At 42.0% G+C, this 21,958-nt stretch overlaps 1 long non-coding RNA gene across 1 annotated transcript; it reads left to right on the top strand.

Moving 5' to 3' along the window:
• The first annotated feature begins 27 nt into the window (after positions 1–27).
• On the top strand, positions 28–21,934 carry LOC144379575 (uncharacterized). Its single transcript, XR_013442786.1, has 5 exons — positions 28–5,234; positions 18,034–18,143; positions 18,254–18,461; positions 20,905–21,032; positions 21,828–21,934. It is a non-coding gene; the product is annotated as an uncharacterized LOC144379575 (long non-coding RNA).
• The last annotated feature ends 24 nt before the right edge of the window (positions 21,935–21,958 follow it).

Here is a 21,958-nt window from a genome sequence, read left to right as displayed (position 1 = left end):
AGGACACCCTGAACTAGAACAACACATCAGTAATTTATCTTTAGAGTTTGTCAGCCAGAATGAGCACTGGAGTGTTTATGCCAAATGTGGATAGGATAAGGTGCTTCTAGTCATAGTTTTGAGGTATATAACTGTATAATTTGTGTACCAAGTTATTTCATACGTGGTCCATGCCATACGATTTAGAGTAGGCCCTGGAGGTTTTATGGAGATGGTGAAATTCTCAGTGAAGGAAATCTGGTGGCGATGAGAGCCATCTCTGGGACAAGGAGAGTGGGAAGAGGCTTTGTTAATGGTTTCAAAGGTGATGGGGGTGATAGCCTGTTAAGGCTTGACAAAGCAATTTGTAACTTAAGAATCTTATTTTCAATCATCAGAGAAATGTAAGTAAGCAAAGAAGTCACGAAACATGCAGAAACAATTTGGGAAAGCAAAACAAAGCCTGCTGTAACTCAGAGGAAAAGCCTATGTAACAGAGAACTTGGTAACTGCAGAAGTTAGTGGTATTCAGAGACAGTACAGCAATTTAGCTTATAAGAATTATAGATCATTATGGGAAGACTTGGAGGCCAGGGAGTTGATTTATTTCTGTGCCTCCTACATCAACTAAAGCCTGTGTTGGCAGAGATAATTACTAAGTACCTGCTGTGTTCTAGGCCAATTGTACTCATTAAGTGCCTCCGGTGATTTATATATAACGTTTAAGTGATCTACAGTTAATTCGGAAGTGAGGTTCCCATCTATGAAGTATATATGCTTTCTTAGAAATAAAGAGGACAAGGACGCCTGGGTGGCTCCGTTGGTTAAGCATCTGCCTTCGGCTCAAGTCATGATCCCAAGGTCCTGGGATTGAGTCCCTGCTCAGTGGGGAGCCTGCTTCTCCATCTCCCCTGCTCTTGTGTGCTCTCTCTGATAAAATCTTTAAAAAGAAGACAAAAAAAATTACTGTCTAACCCATGTTTTCATTCCTATTGCTCCATTATAGGTGGCTTGGTGCTATCACAAGTGAGTCAGGTTTTTAAGGAGTGTTTCCCAAGTGCCACCTACACTCTGGATTTTGCACTGTCCAATAGAATTTCTGTGATGATGGATTGTACTTGGGCTGTCCAGTACAGTAGCCAGTAACCACATTTGGCGATTAAGCCCTTGAATTATGACTAAATTTGCATAGCCATAGATGGCTACATTATAAGATTGCTGTTGAGCATTGACATCTGTGAAAGCACTTAACTGGTGAGCACTGAAATACTTTTCATTTTATAGCCATGTCAAATTCCTTGAAAGAGTGAAAATTTACCTCTTCCAAGGTTGCAGTGGTCGAATTGTCCTATCTAGCGTTCTTTCATATTCTCAATTAGCTCTGATGATCTCTAGGACTTTTGACACCCTTGACTGCTGTTATTTTAATCTCCCTTGGTTTAAGTAGTTTCACACTCAGTGTGGAATAAAACAGGCATCGTAAAGTCTTTACACACTTCGCTGTAATCTGTTGCTAACCCAAATTCATTTTTTTCACATGACATTTTGGCCAAATTCTAGCCCTATAACTCGATTGCTTTATAAAGTTCATTCACTTCTCAGCTTATCTTCACTATCTCATAAGGTGTATGGAACAAGTATCGTTCCTATTTTATATTTAAACAGGCTCAGAGGTTTCTGTCAAAGGTCACACAGGCATTACCTTGGAGTAGTATCACATGAACTGACCCTGCCTTTTTTACACTGTCTTCTAAAACTCCATCTCCATTTAAACCGGCTCATCTATTAGTCTCCACAGAACTCACACTTCCTTTTCTTACTAAAGACTGCGTTCTCCAGGGACGCCTGGGTGGCTCAGTCAGTTAAGCTTCTGCCTTCGGCTTAGGTCATGATCCCAGAGTCCTGGGATTGAGTCCCACATCCAGCTCCTTGCTCAGTGGGGAGTCTGCTGCTTCTCACCTTTCCCCCTCATGCTTTGTCTCTCTCACTCTTTCTCAAAAAAAAATCTTAAAAAAGAAAAAAAAAAAAGACTGCGTTCTCCAGGTGTCTAACCCTCTGCAGTACTTGCCAGTGGTGCCTGCCTGTCCTTTCACACTGTCCACAACAGAGGCCATTGTGGTCTTGTCATCTTCCAGGTCATTACTCTTCCTCTCTCAGGCAGAACTACCTGTGTGAGATTCATGGTATCTTTTTGGATCCTTTTCTGTTTTGTGTACTCCTGGACCTTCACTACATTAACTGAGAATTTACGTACTCCAACTCTTAAAAAAATTATACTGGTAATAACTACATAAAAGTGAATGAATGACCTGTCCTTAATGCAATTATAACCTCAAAAAAAATTTTTTTAAGATTTTATTTATTTGACAGAGAAACAGTGAGAGAGGGAACACAAGCAGGGAGAGTGGGAGAGGGAGAAGCAGGCTTCCCACGGAGCAGGGAACCCAATGCAGGGCTTGATCCTGGGACCCTGGGATCATGACCTGAGCTGAAGGCAGAAGCTTAACGGCTGAGCCACCCAGGTGCCCCTATAACCTCAAAATTTTTTACTTGATTTTAACTCAGAGCTTCTTTCTCCTCGTTGTAGCTTAAACTTGTCATTGCTCCAGAACTACTCCACTTCTGAAATTTGAAATCCCATTATACAACCTCATACTACTCCATGCCTCTCTTAATCTCTGTTTCCTTGAACTCCTCAAAACCCCAGTCCCTGATGATTCCCTTGTGGCTTTCCTTCCTTAGCCAACTTCTCTGTATCTTTTCAGTCACTGCATTGCCTGCACCCTCTACCGTTGTCATCTGTGTTGCTTTTTGGGGCATCTGCTCTATGCACACCCGGCCTGGGAGCAGCCCAGCTATCTGATTTCTCCACTTCCACACCCAATCTGAGCATTACTGGAGAAAATCACACACATCTGCCAATTGGCACACTGTTGTAAACCTCTGATTCAACTGAACCAGCAGACACCCAGCACAACTGTCCTTATATAACCATTCTTTCCCAGGCTTCCTCATGGTTATAAAATCATGCTCCTCAAACTTATCTCTCCCGTGTTCCTTGTTCTCGCAGTAGATGGATGACCTTGCCTCCCATTTCAGATTCGAATTCTTTACTTCCTGACTGCAAGGAAGGGTTTCATTGTCTCCCATCCCCCACCTTCAACAGTGTTCTTAATTCAGATATGGTTCAGAATGTTCAATTACATCAACAGGAGCTCCAGATGTGTCCCAATTCCCAACCCTCTGTCTTCTGCTTCCTCTCCCATAGAAGTTTGAAGAGGTAAATGCTTGCTTTCATTTCCATGCAGGAGCTTCACTTTGGGACCTATACTCCAACAGAACAAATACACTTACGTTCTGGAAGTTACAGCTTTTCTTAGTTTAATGAAATTGTAGCTCAGCAGGGGTAATACATCTGAACCAAGAGATAAAAAATCTTTACAATTTGGGGAGGATAGGGGAAATCTATAGGTTTTCTAAGTCACCCGCCCTGAGTTGGAGCATATCATATTGTCAGATAAATTTTACTTTTGGTGAGTGTTGGAAGAAGACAGCCCAAGGATCTGAACCCTCTGCTGACGCTGCTTAATGGACTCCTGCACAGTAACACTTCTGTGCCTTAAGTTAACTCATCTGTAAACTGACAATTACAACAGGATTGTTGTAAGGATTAAACAAGAGAATGTGCTTAGCACGCTGCCTGACATTCTACACACTGAAGTGATAGCTAATTTTTAATTGGATGGGCAGTACAATTTATTAAATTAATAGCTGGACAGATTGCATGGAAGGGAGACCAAGAGGACTCCTAACTGAAGTGGTAAAATGGAAGAGAAGTGCCTAGAATCAGAGATTTGTATCCATGACTCCAGACCATAATTCTAGTAACTCACTCATGGGGTGATGCCTCATTCCCTATTCATGACCAGGAACAAGAATCAGTGAAGTGCAACATCCATCAATTCCATTTACCTTTTTGGAGGGAGGTCTGAGATGTGATCAAAGGATTAAATGGGCACCTAATTTTCATACACTCGTGTGTCTAGTTTTTCCAGCAACCTAGTTGTTAATGCCTACTTATTGGGATTATGCCAGTCTGCCAACTTCTGAATCTTTAAAGGTAATTTCAACAAGAAAGGAGACAAATCAAGATGGGACCATGTGCATTAAAGGCAGCTTAGAGGGCCTCCTGGGTGGCTGTTGGTTAAGCATCCAAGTCTTGGTTTCAGCTCAGGTCATGACGTCTCGTTCCTGGGATCGAGCCCCACGTTGGGCTCTGCGCTCAGCTCAGATTCTCTTTCCCTCTCCCTTCTGCTAACTCTCTCTCTCTCTCAAATAAGTAATAATAATAAAGGCAGCTTAGAGGACAATGTTTAGGAGGCTGACTCCAGCCCTCCACTGTTCCACCTCCCAGGATTTTTCTGGAGGCTTAATCCAGGTCATAGTAGGATACCACTAGCAAGTCCCTTGCCTGTGAAGAACTAGTGCTTCTGTTTCCTGTCTTGGCACAGCGGTTACAACTTGTCATGAGCAATATTCAGTCGTTGTATTTTTAAAGAATGTTGATTCTGGAAACCAGCACCTTGTATAATTCTTGGATGGGTCATGTGTGATGTAACAAAATATCACTATTCTAGCCAAACAAACACGTACCCAGGTTAGAGACAGTATGGGAAGAGATCTGTGGGAAAGATTTTTTTTTTAAAGATTTTTATTTATTTGTCAGAGAGAGAGCATGCACAAGCAGGGGGAGCGGCAGGCAGTGGGAGAAGCAGGCTTCCCACTGAGGAGGGGGCCCGATGCAGGACTCGATCCCAGGACCCTGGGATCATGAACCTGAGCCGAAGGCAGACGCTTAATTGACTGAGCCACCAGGCGTCCCTGTGGGAAAGATTTTTAATTTGTGAGTCTCCTGAATCAGAGTAGGTTAAGATATTTGGTTTTTTGGTATGTACATAATATTAGGGGGGAAAGGGATTTTAAAGAACCAGTGTTTCGTGGAAAAACAGGAAGGGCCTGCTCACTTTGCCCCTTTCCAACGTGATATCTCTCAAGATAAAGTACTGTAAATCAAGGTAGGGTAAAGACTCCAGTGCTCTTTTATAGCATAACAAAACAAAAGGTAGCTTGCATATGCCAACTTCTTTTTGTAGATACCCTACCTGAAAATTCTGATAGCTTTCTTTCTATTTTCCATCCTAAAGTTGAAGCAGTTCACAACCAAGGCCTCTATTGGAAGATACAAGAGAATTCAGGTAAGGTGTGTGATTTTCTAAAAAACCCTCTTAGCTGGAGCAGTTGCCCCCTTTACCCTTGCTCGTTCTCCAGCAGAATATCTTGAAAGTAGACAGCTAATGACTTTACCCTTGGCATTTTACATGCAGGTGCAATTTCTGAGTCCAGCTACTTTTTGACAGGGAACTGCCCTCCAGGACACAGCTCCAAACTCCTCACCCTGGGTTCGTTTCCTCTTTCACTGATCATTCCTTCTCAGCCTCATTTGTAGAGTTTTTTGGGTGTGTGTGTGTGTGTGTGTGTGTGTGTGTGTTGTCCATTCTCAAAGAGACTGCTCTTTGCCTATTTGATACCCATTCTCCCCTTCATTTTTAGTAACAGAACCTTGATTTTCTTTTCTTTCTTTTCTTTTCTTTTTTTTAGGGTGGTAATATACCTATAAAAGACTACACTCTCCAACTTCCCTAGGTGCGGTCAGTGGGTCAAGTGGAAGTCAGTTGGGTGGGACTTAACAAGAAATCTCTAGAGAGATCTGACTCAGCTAGAAGGATTGCCCTTTTAACCCTTCTCTTCTTCCTGCCTAGAAACTAGATAAGATGGCCAAACCCTGGCAGCCATTTTTGACTATGTTGCATCATTGAAGATGGAAGCCATATACCTTAGGATGGTGGAGCAGAAAGACAGAGGGAACTAGCACATTGGTGATGTGGTCAAAGTGCCATACTAACCCAGACTTCTTTAATAGTTTAATAAACTTCCTTTTTATTTAAGCCATTGTTACTTAAGTTTCTGTTATATGCAGCTGATTCTAATCCTAACGGATGCCCACCCCTTATAATGTCAGTGCCCCCCACAGTTACATCTTTGATATTTTTCTTTACATTTCCCCCTTTGGCATATCTACACACATGCCAGTGACTTCATATCTATAACTACAGTCCAAATCCCTCTCGAGCTCAAAAGCCATATGCTCAACTGCCTTTTAGACATCTTTATTTGGATTACCCCCTAGGCACTGTGGTAGGCTGAAAAAGGACCACCCAAATATGTCCATGCCCTAATCCCTGGAATCTATGAATGCTACCTTATATGGCAAAAGGGACCTTACAAATGTGATCAAGTTAAGGATCTGAGATGGAGAATTTATCCTGAATTATTTGGATGGGCTTGATGAGTCAGAGAAGAAGGCAATGTGACAATGGAAGCAGAGATTGGAGTGATGTGGCCACAAACCAAGAAATGCTGACAGCCTCTAGAAGCTGGAAGAGACAAGGAATGGATTCCCCTTTTGAATCTCCAGAAGGAAACAGCCCTTCCAACACTTTGATTTTAGCCCACTGAGACCCATTTTGGAATTCTGACCTCCAGAACCTTAAGATATAAAGTTTATGGTAATTTGTTACAATGGCAATAGGAAACTGATACAGGTACCTCAAACCTAACATATCCTAAATTAAATTCATTAACTTTCCCCCAAAACCTGATCCTTTTCCTATCTTGAGTATTATAGCATCCAAAATATGAAATATATGAAGTTAGTCGTATATCCTAGATTTGCTCCACTCTATCATCCTTCACTCATCACCTTGTATTTTCATTTCTATGTATTTCATTTCTATGTATTAACTGTCATTCAAATCAGTTCCTAATTTGTGTGCATTATCTTCCATCTGTATTATTATAGTAGCACGATGGTTCTCAACTGGGGGTAAATGTGCCACCTTGGGCAGAGGAGGGGGACATTTGGCAAATGTCTGGAGACATCTTTGGTTGTTACCACTGTGCAGGGATGCTGTTGGCTGGCATCAAGTGGGTAGAGGCCAAGGATGCTACTGAACATCCTGGAGTTCTCTGAACAGCACCCACAACAAAGAATTCTTTGGCCTAAAATGTTAATACTGCCAAGATGAGAAAGCCTGCCATAGTCTTAAAACTAGTCTCCTTGCCTCCTATCTTAAACCACTCCAGTCACGATCATTATAATTTCCAATTCCCTGGTGAAATCTACAGGCATATCTTATTTTATTGCACTTTGCAGGTACTACTTTTTTTTTTTTTTTTTTACAAATTGAAGGTTTGTGGCAACCCTGCGTTAAGCAAGTCTATTGGCACAATTTTCCAACAGCATTTGCTCATTTTGTGTCTCTGTATCACACTTTGGTAATTCTTGCAATATTTCAAACTTTTACCATATTATTATATTTGTTACGGTGATCTGTGATCAGTGATCTTTGATGTTACTTTATAATTGTTTTGGGGTGCCAGAAACCACACCCATTTAAGATGGAGAAACTTAATTGAGAAGTGTGTATATTCTTATTGCTCCACTTGTTGTTTCCCCATCTCTCTCCTTCTCCTCAGGCCCCCTTTTCCCCAAGACAGCAGTATTGAAGTTTGGCCAGTTAATAACCCTACAATGGACTTTAAGTGTTCAAGTGAAAGAAAGAGTCAGTCTCTCACTTTAAATCAAAAGCTAGCGATGTCTGAGCTTAGTGAGGAAGGCATGTCCTAAAAGCTGAGATAGGCCAAAAGCTAGGCCTCTTGTGCCAAATAGTAAAGTCGTGAATGCAAAGGAAAAGATGAAGAGTTGCTTCTTATGGATGAGCAAAGAAAGTAGTTGCTTGAGATGGAATCTGTCTACTCCTGGTGAGGATGCTGTGAAGATTGTTGAAATGACAACAAAGATTTGGAATAGTACGTAAACTTAGTTGATAAAGCAGGGGGAGGGTTTGAGAGGATTGCCTCCAATTTTGAAAGTTCTGCAGTGAAAGGAAGAGTCAGTTGATGCAGCAAACCTCACTGCTGTCTTATTTGAAGAAATTCCCACAGCCCTCCGACCTTCAGCAACCACTAGCGTATCAGGCAGCAGCCATCAGCATGGAGGCAAGAGCTTCTACCAGCAAAAGGATTACAGTTCACTGAAAGCATTTTTTAGCAACAAAGTTTTTTTTTTTTTTTCAGATTTTATTTGTAAGTAATCTCCACACCCAACATGGGGCTCAAACCCACACCCTGAGGTCAAGAGTCACACACTCTACTTACTGAACCAGCCAGGTGCCCCAGCAATAAAGTATTTTTAATTAACGTATGTACATATTTTTAAGACATAAGGCTATTTCACGCCTAATAGACTACAGTATAATGTAAACATAATTTTATATGCACTGGGAAACCAAAAAATTCATTTGCTTTACTGTAAATATTACTTTATTGCAATCTTCACTTTATATCTTCAAGATATGACTCTTTTTTGTCCTTAAGGAGTCTTGACTAATAGTGTCAATATCTGGATCACTTATAGATCTATTGTATTTTTTTTCCTCATCAGTTTTGAGTCATTTTGACGTTTCTCTTGATATGCCAAGTAATTTTGTGTGTGTGTGTGTGTGTAAGAAGTTTATTAAGTGAAGATACAGAAGAAGCTCTCAAAGAGTGAGAGGGGTCCCAACAGGGTTGGGGCAGGGTTGCCAAGAGGGCCTTTAGTGTTGGTCTTTTAAAATAGAAAGCTAACCAGGGAACTTAAATCCTTTTAACGTCTCTATTGATAACACTTTGATGGCTTACTTCCTTTTTAGGGGCTGGTTATTCTTTGTTGGTCACAGGTGATTATCATGTGGTCCCCCCCACCCCGCATGCCTAGGGACATGCCAAGTAATTTTTAATTGAATGCTGACATGGAGTATTAAAAATTATAGTGGCTCTGGATGATATCTTTCTCCAGTAGAAGTTCACCCTTTCTTTGCAGGGTAGTTAGAATGGAGGCTAATTATCTCAATCCATTTAGAGACTGAGCTGGCCCAAGGCTGGGCTGAAATTCTGGAAAGGCTTTTTCTATGTCTGATTCAACCCTGCTGTTAAAGTGTAACCATTAAGGGTTCCAGCAGATCACTTCTCAGCCTTTTGGCTAAGATTGGGTGTGGGGAGTTGACTGGGCTCATCCCAACGTAAGTCTTGAACTCTATCTACCCTTGTCTGCTCAGCACTCCTAGACTGACACGAACTCCGTTGTGCTCTTTAGAGCCTGTCTGCTTGGCTTCTTTGGTCAGCTTAAAAATTTGGCAAATGTCTTAAGGGCAGGATGTTGGGTATACATTTTGCCCCTTCTTAGAGACATTCACCCTTCCATTTTCTACTTAATGTTTCTTCATCCCCGAGAAGTTTCTCTACCTTTTAGTAGAGGTCCTCTGCCCAAGCCCTTCCACTGGATTCTTAGGCTTTTTGACCCACATCCGGAATCAGTAATTGCCCAGAAGGAAAACGCAGCTACACACTGTGGGTTCACCTCTCTCTCAAATCCTCCCTTCTCTAAGATTATCTTTTCAAGACCTGATAGCTTCTCCATTATCTTCAAACAGTAGCTGCAATCTACTTCATGGTAGCTCCACATGTGTGAGAGAGGTGAGCTCTAGGCCACCTGAACCGCTCTTCTCAGGCTCTACCTGTGACCTGCCCCTGTAAAGAACCTGCCTGGCATCTGAGCCCTGCTTTAATGACAGAGGGTTGATGTTCTCTCTCGTTCCCCACAGTCTGCCAGTGTTTCACTCCGGTTTAGTTCCTGACACCACACCAGCGTCACTCTGCATCCCAGGCCAGAGTGAATAACACTTAGGCAAAGTAGGACTGCCTGCTTTCTAAATCCTCCTCTCTCCTTGTTGATAATTCTGAAGTGCTTTGCCAGCTCCAAATCAGGCAAGAAAAAAGGCTCATTTTGACATTCATATGTATATTTCCTTCTGTTTTTCCAATTATTCCTGAAATAAAAGCCTTAATAGCCCTCTCGTAGGTTGCATTCTCTTCCAGAAATTATAAATGAGTCAGTTTGTGACTGTTTAGTAAGCAGGGTCAAAGATCTTTATTAAAAGCAAGAATGGTAGCTGTTTTATAGTTCTGAGATTTTGTGCTCCCATTGCATGGGTATCAGGTGTTTTCTGTGCCTGGTCTCATTTAACACAACAATCCTCTGCAGGGCAGGGTTGGGGGGATTACTGAATACACTTTATCAGGAAATGGAGCTGAGAAATGTTACATTGCTCATTAGCAAGTGGTAGAACTAAGAATCAAAGTCAAGTCTGAGTCCCAAGCCCTTACTCTTTCTAACACAGTTCTGCCCCCTGGCCCCTAATTCTCAGTGTCTGATGCCACAATTGCTAACCTCAATCCGGTGTAGTCATCGTAACCACCCCTGGTGAGGCTGTGGATGACGCAGAACAGTCTATCACCCTGACTGAACAGTTAAAATGCAGTGACACACAGAACATTTGTACACGCTGATAACAAAATTTGGGACTATTACACCTAAGTACTAGTTAGTGGCTGAGAACACACAAAGAAGATTGAGGCTTTTAAGTACCTTGTTATCTCTCTAAAAAAAAAAAAATCCAGATTCTTGGTATAACCATTAGTGATTTGCCCCTCCCCCATCCCTTCTGCATGCTGGGCATCCCCTTCACACTGTCCATTTCCCATTGCAGTCTCTGAGCCCCTGGAGCAGAGGGTCTGTGTTCTGTTTATCTTTGTATCCCTAGCACTTAATATACTATTTGACAGTAGGAAACTTAATGTGCCATGAATTAATATGCACGATCTTCCCAACTACAATTTAAGTTCAGTGATGGCAGAGACTGTCTCCTTTAATTTCAGTCCCCGCACTGTTGTTAATTACTCTTCTTTGATTGCACGAGCCAGAGATCTCGCACTATCTCAAGTAATGGGCGTTTCCTGGAAAAACACTCATTGCAGGGAGGGAGGCTGGTATCATGCAGGCTTCTAAGTTCTCAGTCGAAGGCAGCTCTCGGGGCCAGATTAACATGTTTGCTCCTCCAGCAGGAATTGCTGATCTAAAGATGCTAACCTAACATGCCGCCATTAATGTGACTCCTGTTTTAGATTTCTTCTCTTTTCTGTCTTGTCTACCCCTGCTATCAACTAGCTGACTCTTTCCCATTCAACTACCTGAGGGAAAAAATCCAATTACTTAATTAATTATTCCTGATAAGTAGAGTGTTTTAAACCAAGCCACTTCATAAGTTTCCAGGTGCCCACCTCTGTCCTAATTGGTGGTCTTCTTTAACCCAAAAAACAATCTAGCAAGAGCCTACTTCAGTTAGCTCTGGATTCTCAAGGAGGAAGTAGCTAGTGGGCCCGGCAGGCCCTGTGACTGGCATGTCCGTTAAGGGCCTTACGCGGAGTTCAAAATAAATGTTTATTTAAGTTATCTGAAGGGAGAGCCAGAAGAATTTCATGACTGTGTATAATTTAATCCTGCTTAGTGTGTCCTGGATATTTGGTTGGGCCTTAACATCGAGCTAGGGTACAAATGTCCTTTTCTTTGATTTGTAGCTGTCATTGCCATTTTGAGATTCTGGAAGTTTGTGAATCTGTCCCTTTCTTCACAGTCAGTTCTGTGCCTTTGACTAAAGAGCCAGCTCGTTTCTGAGGTTAAATGTTTTTCCCATTGGAGCCTAGAGCTGTGACACTTTATTTTTAAATAACCATTTACCAGAGCAATATGTCCTTTTCTCTCTCTGAATCATTCAGTACAAAAATAAGCAATTTCATATTGTCCTGATTTGGCCTTTGAGTGTTATGTTTGCCTTATGTCTGTTTTTTTTTTAATTCAACATGAATTTTTTGTATACCTTTTGTATACTATTAATATGCTACATACAGTATTTGATGTCCTCCTAACAGCCCAGTGAGGTAGATATTATTACTATTTTACAGATTAGAAAATTAGAGTTCAGGAAGGTTAAATAATTTGTCTAAGTTTACACAGCTGGTGAGTATAGTGATGGAGGTTTAAAGGCCATGGCTGTCAGTCTGGTCATTCTACCCACCTATGTTTAGTCATTTTCCAGACTCTTTCAGAACACAGGGCATTATTTGGGGTTCACAGAGAAGTAGAACTGCCTCCCAGCTCCCCTGTTCCTCATTCCCCTTTCCTCCCCCTGGTGCTCTTCATTATCTGATGCAGCTGACTGAGTTCTCTTTGGGTCCATCTAGACAACATAGTTTGGTGCCCAATATATGAAAATATTTCTTGGAAGCATAAAAAATATGTAAATTTAGATGACTTAATAAGTCACAGAATCAGACATGATATGGGAGCTCTGGAGGGAATAAAATGGGGGAAAAGAAAGTATTGGGAAAATAGGATGAAAGAGAAAATAAAGGAGCTCAAGAATTTTACATCCTCGGTTTTTCCTAGAGCTGTCTCTGTGTACATATGACAGGTCCTTTTAAAAACTGATAGCCAAATTCAGACAGTCCCCATAAAATAGGAGATGCGGTTCAAAATATGATTGGCAAATCCTGGAGAGCTGCTGTGCTTGGCTTTGTAGTGAACACAAGAGGGCGCTAATCCCCACAATGATGCATAGGCCACTAAGGCCTGCATCTAGCATCGTGGCATACATACAAATAGCAGTTTTCAAGTGGTATTTCTCTCTCTCTCTCTCTCTCTCTCTCTCTCTCTGTCTCTCAAAGGTTTATTTATTTATTTGAGATAGAGCTATCAGGGGGAGGGGCAGAAGGAGAGGGAGAATCCTTGAGCAGACTCTCCTCTGAGTGGGGAAACTGAGACAGGGATTGATTCCCTGGACCCTGAGATCTTGACCTGAGCCAAAATCAGGAGTCGACCACTTAACCAGCTGAGTCACCCAGGTGCCCCTCAAGTGATATTTATTAAAAGTTATATCAAGTGGGAGGGATGGGATGGCTGGGTGATGGACATTGGGGAGGGTATGTGCTATGGTGAGTGCTGTGAATTGTTTAAGACTGATGAATCATAGGGGTGCCTGGGTGGCTCAGTCGTTAAGCGTCTGCCTTCAGCTCAGGTCATGATCCCAGGGTTCTGGGATCGAGCCCCGCATCGGGCTCCCTGCTCTGCGGGAAGCCTGCTTCTCCCTCTCCCACTCCCCCTGCTTGTGTTCCTTCTCTCGCTGTGTCTCTCTCTGTCAAATAAATAAATAAAATCTTTAAAAAAAAAAAAAAAAAGACTGATGAATCATAGACCTGTACCCCTGAAACAAATAATACATTATATGTTAATAAAAATAAATAAAAAATAAATTTAAGAAATTTTAAGAAGTTATATAAAGTGTTAAACAGAGACTTATCTACCCCTAATTTAGTAGACATCCATCTCAGTTAATTTTGTGATTTTTTTATGCCTGAAAGATACTAATATTTCTAAGGAAATAAAAAGAAGTTTGGTCAGGCATGGGGGCATAGAAAGGTTGCAGAAGCATTGGTAGGAACCCCCTAAGCTTTCTCAGTGAAGAGGGAGGCTTAGCAAAGACTTCAAATGTTGCAATCCCATGAGAAGACCCATATACTCACATCATCCTAGCTGAACACCATTAACTCTTCAAACCATCTAACCCCCGTGCTCTAGTTCCATGCTCACAAAGCAACCTCTGGAGATTACTTGGCTTCTCATGGGAGGTCTGTGTCCATAAACGGATGCTCAAGGGCAAAACAAACTTTAAAAATTCTTATTTCCTATAGCAAAACAAAAGTGAAAATATAATTATTTGGTGGCAGCTATATTTCTTGTTTTAGGAGGGTCGCAGGACAAGGAAGATTTTAAAATAGCACCCCGAGTTTGAATCTGAGTGTCAGAATCATTAGCAGAAATAGAAAAGAGATGGGCGACTATAGCAGTTAAGGTTTTGCCATGAATTTGAGGTACAGGCTATTTGTATAGGTGACAGCCATCAATGACAAGCAGTTGGAAATGAGGTCCTATGTTGGTACCAGGAAATATGAGAGAGAGAAATACAAGTGAAGGAACCACTGGCATGGGGGGATTATTGCATGCATGGGATTATTAAGGACCAGTGTGGAGAAAGAAGAAATGAGGCCTGAGGACAGCCTTAGGGGGTTAGGAAGCAAGATCCAAGAAAGGCAATGGAACAAGATCCTGTGGCGCTATCATAGCGGAGGATAGATGTCTTTTGGAAAGGAAAGGAGTAATGTCAAGTGCTGCAGAGAAGACACTGTAAAGGCTGGATTTTCCTATTTAAGATCACTGGTTACAGTCAGGAGAACAAGATAAGTTTAGGTAGAAGTCAAACTCCAAGAGTTTACCAGGAGGTGGGCTGGAAACATATTGTCATACCAGAAAGCAAGAAAACTCAAGGATCTGGAAGCCAGTTTGAAAAGGATAGCACTGGCCAAAGATGAATCAATATGGCATCAATAAGGATGGTAACTGTACTAGTTCTCTATTGCTTCTATAACAAATTACCACACTTTAGTTGCTTGAAACAACACAAAGTTACGGTTCAGTAGGTTAGAAGGCCAACACCGGTCTCACTGAGCTAAAATCAAGATGTCAGCAGGACTGCATTCCTTTCTGGAAGCCTTAGGGGAAAAATCTGTTTCCTTGCCTTTTCCAATTTATCTTTTCCAGCATGACTTTCCAAGAAATGCAAGGGAACTGCCTGCAGTCCTTGACTCATGACCACCTTCCTCCATCTTCAAAACTAGCAATGGTAGAGTCCTCAGCTCCCATCACTCTTGACCTCCTCTTTCTTGCTTCCTCTTCCACTTTTAAGGGCCCTTGTGAGTACATTGGGCCCACTCAACTAATCCAGGATATCTCCCTATTTTAAGGTCAACTGGTTAGCAACCTTGATTCCATTTGCTACTTTAATTTCTCTTTGCCATATAATGGAACATATTCACAGTTTCCTGGGATCGGGACATGGACATGGGTCATGGCCTACCACAGTAACTACAACAGACTGAAACACATCAAATATGTTTAAATGCATAAGTTCAAAATGATATTAAGACAAACAGAGCTCACTGCCAGGAAACTGGCACAGTATTTTGAAGACTGATAAAGGGAAATGATCAAGTATTCATCCTGACCCTTCGTAACCAAAAAGTTGATAAAGGAAAAATTTTCTTTATAAAAGTATTCCAGCTATTACATTAAGAGAGAACACCATCATTTCCCAATCCTCTGTGAATTAATGGATCTGGACAATAATTATCAGTGACAGCTAACATCACAAAAATGCAACAGACATCTGGATATTCTGTGCCTCCTGACGAGAGTACAGAGCACCACCTATGACTTCTTCTTCCCAAAGCAGCAGATCCTAACTGGTGAAGCCTCCAGATCCAACCACCAGTTTATAGGAAAAACAGGGGACAAAGGAACACACTCAACAACTCTGAAAAATGCAATAAGCAAAATCCAAACTGTGGGAAACTCCACAGAACAAACGAATACATCATAAAACAAAACAAAACAGAACAAAACCAACCAACCAACCAACCAACCAACAACAACAAAACCTTATAAGAACAACAACAAAAGATGGAGGGAAACTTACTGTTAGAAGACTTAGAAACCTTTGGGCACCTGGGTGGCTCAGCCGGTTAAGTGGCTGCCTTCGGCTCAGGTCATGATCCCAGGGTCCTGGGATTGAGCCCCACGTCAGGCTCCCTGCTCAGTGTGGAGCCTGCTTCTCCCTCTCCCTCTGCCTGCCTCTCTGCCTGCTTTGTGCTCTCTCTCTCTCTCTCTCTCTGTCGAATAAAAAAAAGAATTAAAAAAAAAGACTTAGAAACCTCAACCAATGCTGGAGTGGGGGGTGGGGTGGGAGGGATGGGGTGACTGGGTGATGGACACTGGGGAGGGTATGTGTTCTGGTAAGCGCTGTGAATTGTGCAAGACTGTTGAATCTCAGATCTGTACCTCTGAAACAAATAATGCAATATATGTTAAGAAAGAAAAAAAGAAGAAGAAGAATGTAGCAGGAGGGGAAGAATGAAGGGGGGGAAATCGGAGGGGGAGAAGAACCATGAGAGACGATGGACTCTGAAAAACAAACTGAGGGTTCTAGAGGGGAGGGGGGTGGGAGGATGGGTTAGCCTGGTGATGGGTATTGAGGAGGGCACATTCTGCATGGAGCACTGGGTGTTATGCACAAACAATGAATCATGGAACACTATATCTAAAACTAATGATGTAATGTATGGGGATTAACATAACAATAAAAAAATTAAAAAAAAAAAAAAAGAAACCTCAACCAATTGTGATGTGTCCTAATTTATAAGGCAACTGGAGAAATGTGAACAGTAACAGTATAATCAATATTAAACAATTGTTAGGGTTTTTTTAGGTGCTACAGTGCTGTTTTTAAAAAATTATTCTTTTAGAGGTATACACAGAAATACTTGCAGATTAAATGATATGATGTCTGGATTTGCATCAAAATAGCCCAGGGGTAAGTCAGGGGTAGGTGGGGAACAGATGAAACAAGTTTGGCCATAAGCAGGTAACTGTTGAAGCCAGGTGATGTGTACGCAGAGGTTTCTTTATACCGTTCTCTCTCTTTTTTAAAAACATGGGCTTTTTTAAAAGCATAGACTGTTGTCCAGTTTGCTCTGAGAAAGTGCTGCATTACACTCTGTGCCCAGTGGGTGGCAATATCCACATTCGATCCCGCCTGCCGCCTATCTCCTCATAACTACAGCCCCTATTAACACACACTCCCATGTAGTACAGTCCTAGAAATGAAGGCAGTAGCTCTCTGCTTTTCACAGACAGTCTTCCATACTGCCAACATCAAAGACACCAGCTCCAGATTACATCTGTGCCTGTGAAAGTCCCACCTTCCCTGGTTCTAATCAGTTGCCTCCACGGCCCCCAACCGGGTCGGGGAGTTGCCAGAGTCATCCTGGTGACTAGGAAAGAGGGGAGCAGAAGGAAAGAAAGAAGCTGATTTTCCCTTCTTTCCTCAGTTGGGGAAGAGGAAAGACTTTAAAGTGAAATGAAGTTTAGCATTTTGCCTAATATACGAGATAAAGTTTTAATCAGCAACTTGGCACTAGACATGACCAGTCGATTTTTTATTACTTAAGAATAAGGCTGATCCTGAGCTCATCTACACCAGTATGGCTGAACCAATCATCAAAATACGTCAGTACTCCTGCACCAGATGGTAAACTTTCCAGCCTGAACTCCCTCATGTACCTGTTACACTGTTATTTGTAAACTTAGGCAAGTCAACAAACACAACAACAAAATGAAGGAAATGAAAAATTAATGAGAGTCGTGGAATATAAGAGAAATCCACACAAATCAACTGCCTTGTCCGCCAAGTTAAAATTTATAAACTTTATAAAAATTCCATTCATAACAGAAAAAAACATTAATAACTAAAGACAGGAGATTTTGTCAAGTAATTTAAAAACTCTGGTAGTCATAAAAAGAATAAAAGCAAGACATATCAGTGTGAATGGGAGGTTAATGTCCTATTTAAGAAAACAAAATACAGTAAGACAAGAACAGTCTTACTATTAAATACAAAATACAGTAAGACGAGAATAGGTCTCCGGTTCTCAAAGTGTGTTCCTCAGACCATCCACTCTACTAAGAACTTAAATAAGGTATCATTTTCACTCCTCATAGCTGGGAAACATCACCCATATTTACTAATGAGGAACAGAGGTTAGAGGGGTAAAGCGTTCAGCCCCTGAGGTTCCAGAGTTGCTGAGTAGAAGCACCAGAGTTAAAACATAGCTCTGCTTTACTCCAATGCATGTCTTCCCCCACCAAACAGGGCTGCCCACCAATTAATATGATGCTGGTAAAAAGAATTTAATATACATACTGCTGAAGCAAGCACCAAAAAATATTGTTGTAAATAGTACAGAGCTATATAATAAAAACTTGATGATTAAGTATGGCATGACTTATTCCTCTGCTTCTGAATGCCAGAAAGCTCCAGAGTTCTATTAGCATGTTCTATTAGCACAAACTTAAATCACAGTTTTGTTTTGTTCTGTTTTGTTTTTAAGTAGGCTCCAAGCCCAGCATGGAGTCCATTGTGGGGCTCAAACGCACAACCCTGAGATCAAGACCTGAGCCAAAATCGAGAGCTGGGTGCTGAACTGACTGCGCCACCCAGGTACCCCTAACTCACAGTATTTTCAGAGCAGGTAAATGGGCTGATGTGCCTGCATTTGAGCAGTAAATGCAGTAAACAGCCCATGACCCGTTGGATGGATCTCGTTGCAGAAAGGGAGAAAACCAAATGGCATCACTGGAGGTGCTGGAGCTGAGGAGGAAGACAAGTCTAATAAAGAACTCAGAGGAGGCCTCTGTGTGAGCTCACATGCTGGCTCCACTCAAGCCCCTGCAGGTAGAGCTCCTGGCACCGCTCCTGGAACCCAGATCTCCGGCTCTTCGACAGCGCACGGCGCACCATTGTTACGAAAGAGCTAACGTAAGTACGGGTTTTCGCTAACTGAACGTAATCCGGAGAGGATTTTTGCTTTTAGGAAAAAAGGCGAAAAGTGAAAATAGCACTCGGCATTTGTTCTGCGGCGAGGTTTGTAGCAGCAGCATGCCCCACGCAGCGAGAATGGCCCGCCACACTCCTTCCCTGGGAGCCACGTCTCTGCAAGCTGCCGGGCTTTGAACTGTGTCTGCGAGCATCTGGGCTTTGTCTTGATTTATTTTGTGCATCTGTTAGCAAGATGTGTCCTCAGGTATCAGAAAAGCCAAAAAGAGGTTATGTTTTTGGTCTGGAGATGCTCAATAAATTTACCATATAAATTAATGGTAATAGCTTCTTCAATTTATGCCATTCCTGCTTTCGGGTTTCATAAGAACACTCTAGTTTCAGATAACTAGGGAAACCTGTACTCTGATTGGGTCTTCTCTGCCCCTAGTGAAGAAACACATAGTACAAGTTTCTCCTTGGTGGCTACATTAGGTGACAGTAAGAACTTAATGTCCTGAACAAAACCCTCGAGCCCAATGTGGTCAGTTCACTGACAACCCTGAACACTTCACCCTTGAATTTCTCTCATTGAGCAGGCATTAATCAGCATGATGTAGACCAGTAACATGCTGTGGTTCTGGCAGTTTCCCAAATAAAAGGTCACTCCTAACAACAACAACAACAAAAATATATATATATACACACACACATATATGTATAATAGATATAAAGGTAAATATATATGATATATATATTCTTTTAAATTTAAAGGGAATTTTCCCTTATGACATTATAACATTTACTTTTTATAGTTTAATGTATTTTAAAACAAACTTACAGGAACAGCACAGAAGACAGACAACATTAAAAACATATACTTGCATGTAAGACAACCCAGAAAAGTATAGTGAATGGATGGATCTGCTGTATGATAAAAATGCCACAAACACCATTTAGTTGCTGTCAGTAAGACATTTACTTGTTTAAAAAAATCCAAATGCTGCCATTGTCCAGAAAAATGTAACAGGTTTATTTATAATTGTTATAAAGTTGAACAGCTGAAACGTGTTCACTGGAACATTTTGACTTGCATTAATGCTTTATGTCCCCGCATTTATGTTAAAAATTCACACACAAATGAAAATGGAAAAACTGCCAACACCTGATTTCTGTCCCTTATTTTTCCACTTGCAGTCATATACTTAGGTACCTCTTGACCCTGTGGAAAAAAAATAACGTTCAGAACTACCAGTAACAGGGAGAATTTCTTTTCTTTTTAAAGAATGAAATGTTTTGCATCGTAGTGGATTCTTAAGCACGTTCTGCACGTATGCAGCACGCTAGATGGATGTCTTCTGGCATAACTGTGACACGTTTGGCATGGATAGCGCACAGGCTGGTGTCTTCAAAGAGGCCCACCAGAGAGGCCTCGCTTGCCTCCTGCCAAGCACCAATAGCTGCCCCTCTGGAAGCACAGATCTGTTTTGAAGTCCTGAGCAATTTCTCGCACCAGACGCTGGAAAGGAAGTTTGTGGATAAGAAGTTGAGCGGACTTCTGCTAACGTCTCATTTCACGGAGTGCCCCAGTCCCGGGCCCGTAACGACGAGGTTTCTTCACCCCTCCAGTAGAGGGCGCACTCTTGCGGGCGGCTTTCGATTTGCCGGCAGTCTGTGCTTTGTAGGAGCAGTGGTACAGAAACCTCCTTACTTACCCCCCTTCTCCTTCGGCTGGAGCTCGGCGGGCTAGAGGCGGCGCGGCGGCGGCTGCAAACACAATTGAAAGCATAACATTTACTTTTTAAAAATTACCTTAAGTAGAGCCGTATGAATTTAGCAACGAATATATGACACTCTGTATTTACACTTTTTTAAAAGTCCTGTGTTTTTTGCAAAATTGATCAAGATTTGCCACTGTTGTCTTTGCTCAGGACTGATATTCCCCATAGCTCCCGGTTTCACTACCACCAATTATACATGGGTTGTGGATGATTCTGCTGTTCCCTATGGCATGAAGACAGAAAGGGCTCCAGGGGTGAGAAAGCACATCTCAGATTCTTCATCCTTTTCTCCTGTGCTTTCTCTCACAAGTGCTTTTGCCTGGCATCTCAAGATTTAGAAACTCACAACCCGGTAGAAAAAGTAACACCCACCACCAGATCAACAATTAATTCAGAGCCACCCACTGAGTGAATCATAGGATTTCTAGCAGTTTCACTCAATGGGGCTTCACCTCTGGCTTGAGCTAATAGCTGGGAGGGAGTCCAAGAAGAGAATGAAGAAAGGAAAGGAAGATTTCCTTGCAAGGACTGCCAAGCAGAGTCAATGCATCCTTAAAATTGCGCATTTAAAATGATTAGTATTTGAAGAGAAAAATGTCTGATTCTTCCTCTTTTTTTACCATTCTGAAATTTTTAGTCTGGGCTCTTTATTCCTCTCCTTTTAGATCCATGAAACACCACACATTTATCCAGAGGAGGCGGGGACACGGGTCAAAGCTGACGGCCTGCTTCGGGCATATTGGACACCAGCTCTAAGTCCAATGTGCCATCAGCCGCAGCAGCTTCAGCTTAAGTAAGAGGGGCATCTTCTAAATCAGGGCTTCCCGAGGGCACAGGAGAAACCAAGGATAAAGATAGTCCCTTTTTCAAGGCCTCTTTCTGAGCGTATTAGAAATGTCTGAAATGGAGACAGGCTCGGGTGCTATTAGATTTAAGGCCCGGTGCCCTCTCTGGTCTCAAGGAGATCCTTAAAAATGGCCATTAGCGGAGAGTACTTGCAAGGCTCCGGGGGAAAGGTGCTCCAAGTAAAAAGGATTATGCTACTTAACAGGCACATTTTGCACATTCCAAGAGGCTGGGGGTGAGGAGGGAGCATTGCTGAGTGCCTCGGTTGCATGTATTATGGCATATAAATGTCACTGTAGTCAGGTTACAGCCGGCAAAGCCTGAATTAGACCCACATACATTAGCTATTGGAATTGTTTGGAGTCCCTGAGCAGAAAATAAAGTGCTCCCTGGGCGTATGGATGTTGGAAACAGTGATGGGTGAAATCAGTTGAAGGCTCTGAGTTGGTGGGTGGGAAGGGTCCCTAACCTGTGGCAGATACAGTTAGGCTGCAGGTGGCACACTTCAGAGGGGGTGTTGCCCCATCCCATGACAGGGAAGGCGGACTAGTGTTTTTACAGTGCTCAGCAACTTCAGGATCTCTTCTCTTCCTAGTGCAGCAATTTTCTGTATATGGTCTCTGGAGCTAGACTGCCTGTATTTGAATTAAGGTTTCATTATTACAGCTTTTCTATCTCTGATAATGGAACAAGCTAGTTTCTTCATGTTGGTTTTGATAATGTGTTACTTGAACTTGCTCAGCAAATGAAGCTTGCCTGCTGTCCTCTAGAAACACACTGAAATGCAACACTCACCTTAACAGCTTTGCCAAAGACTTGATCAAAAAGACGCAGTGCTCTGTGACCTTGGTGAGTCTTTGAGCCTGTCTCGTT

Source organism: Halichoerus grypus, chromosome 12, assembly GCF_964656455.1.
Source record: "Halichoerus grypus chromosome 12, mHalGry1.hap1.1, whole genome shotgun sequence".
Classification (NCBI taxonomy): Eukaryota; Metazoa; Chordata; class Mammalia; order Carnivora; family Phocidae; genus Halichoerus; species Halichoerus grypus.
This window is presented reverse-complemented; position numbering and strand designations above follow the sequence as displayed.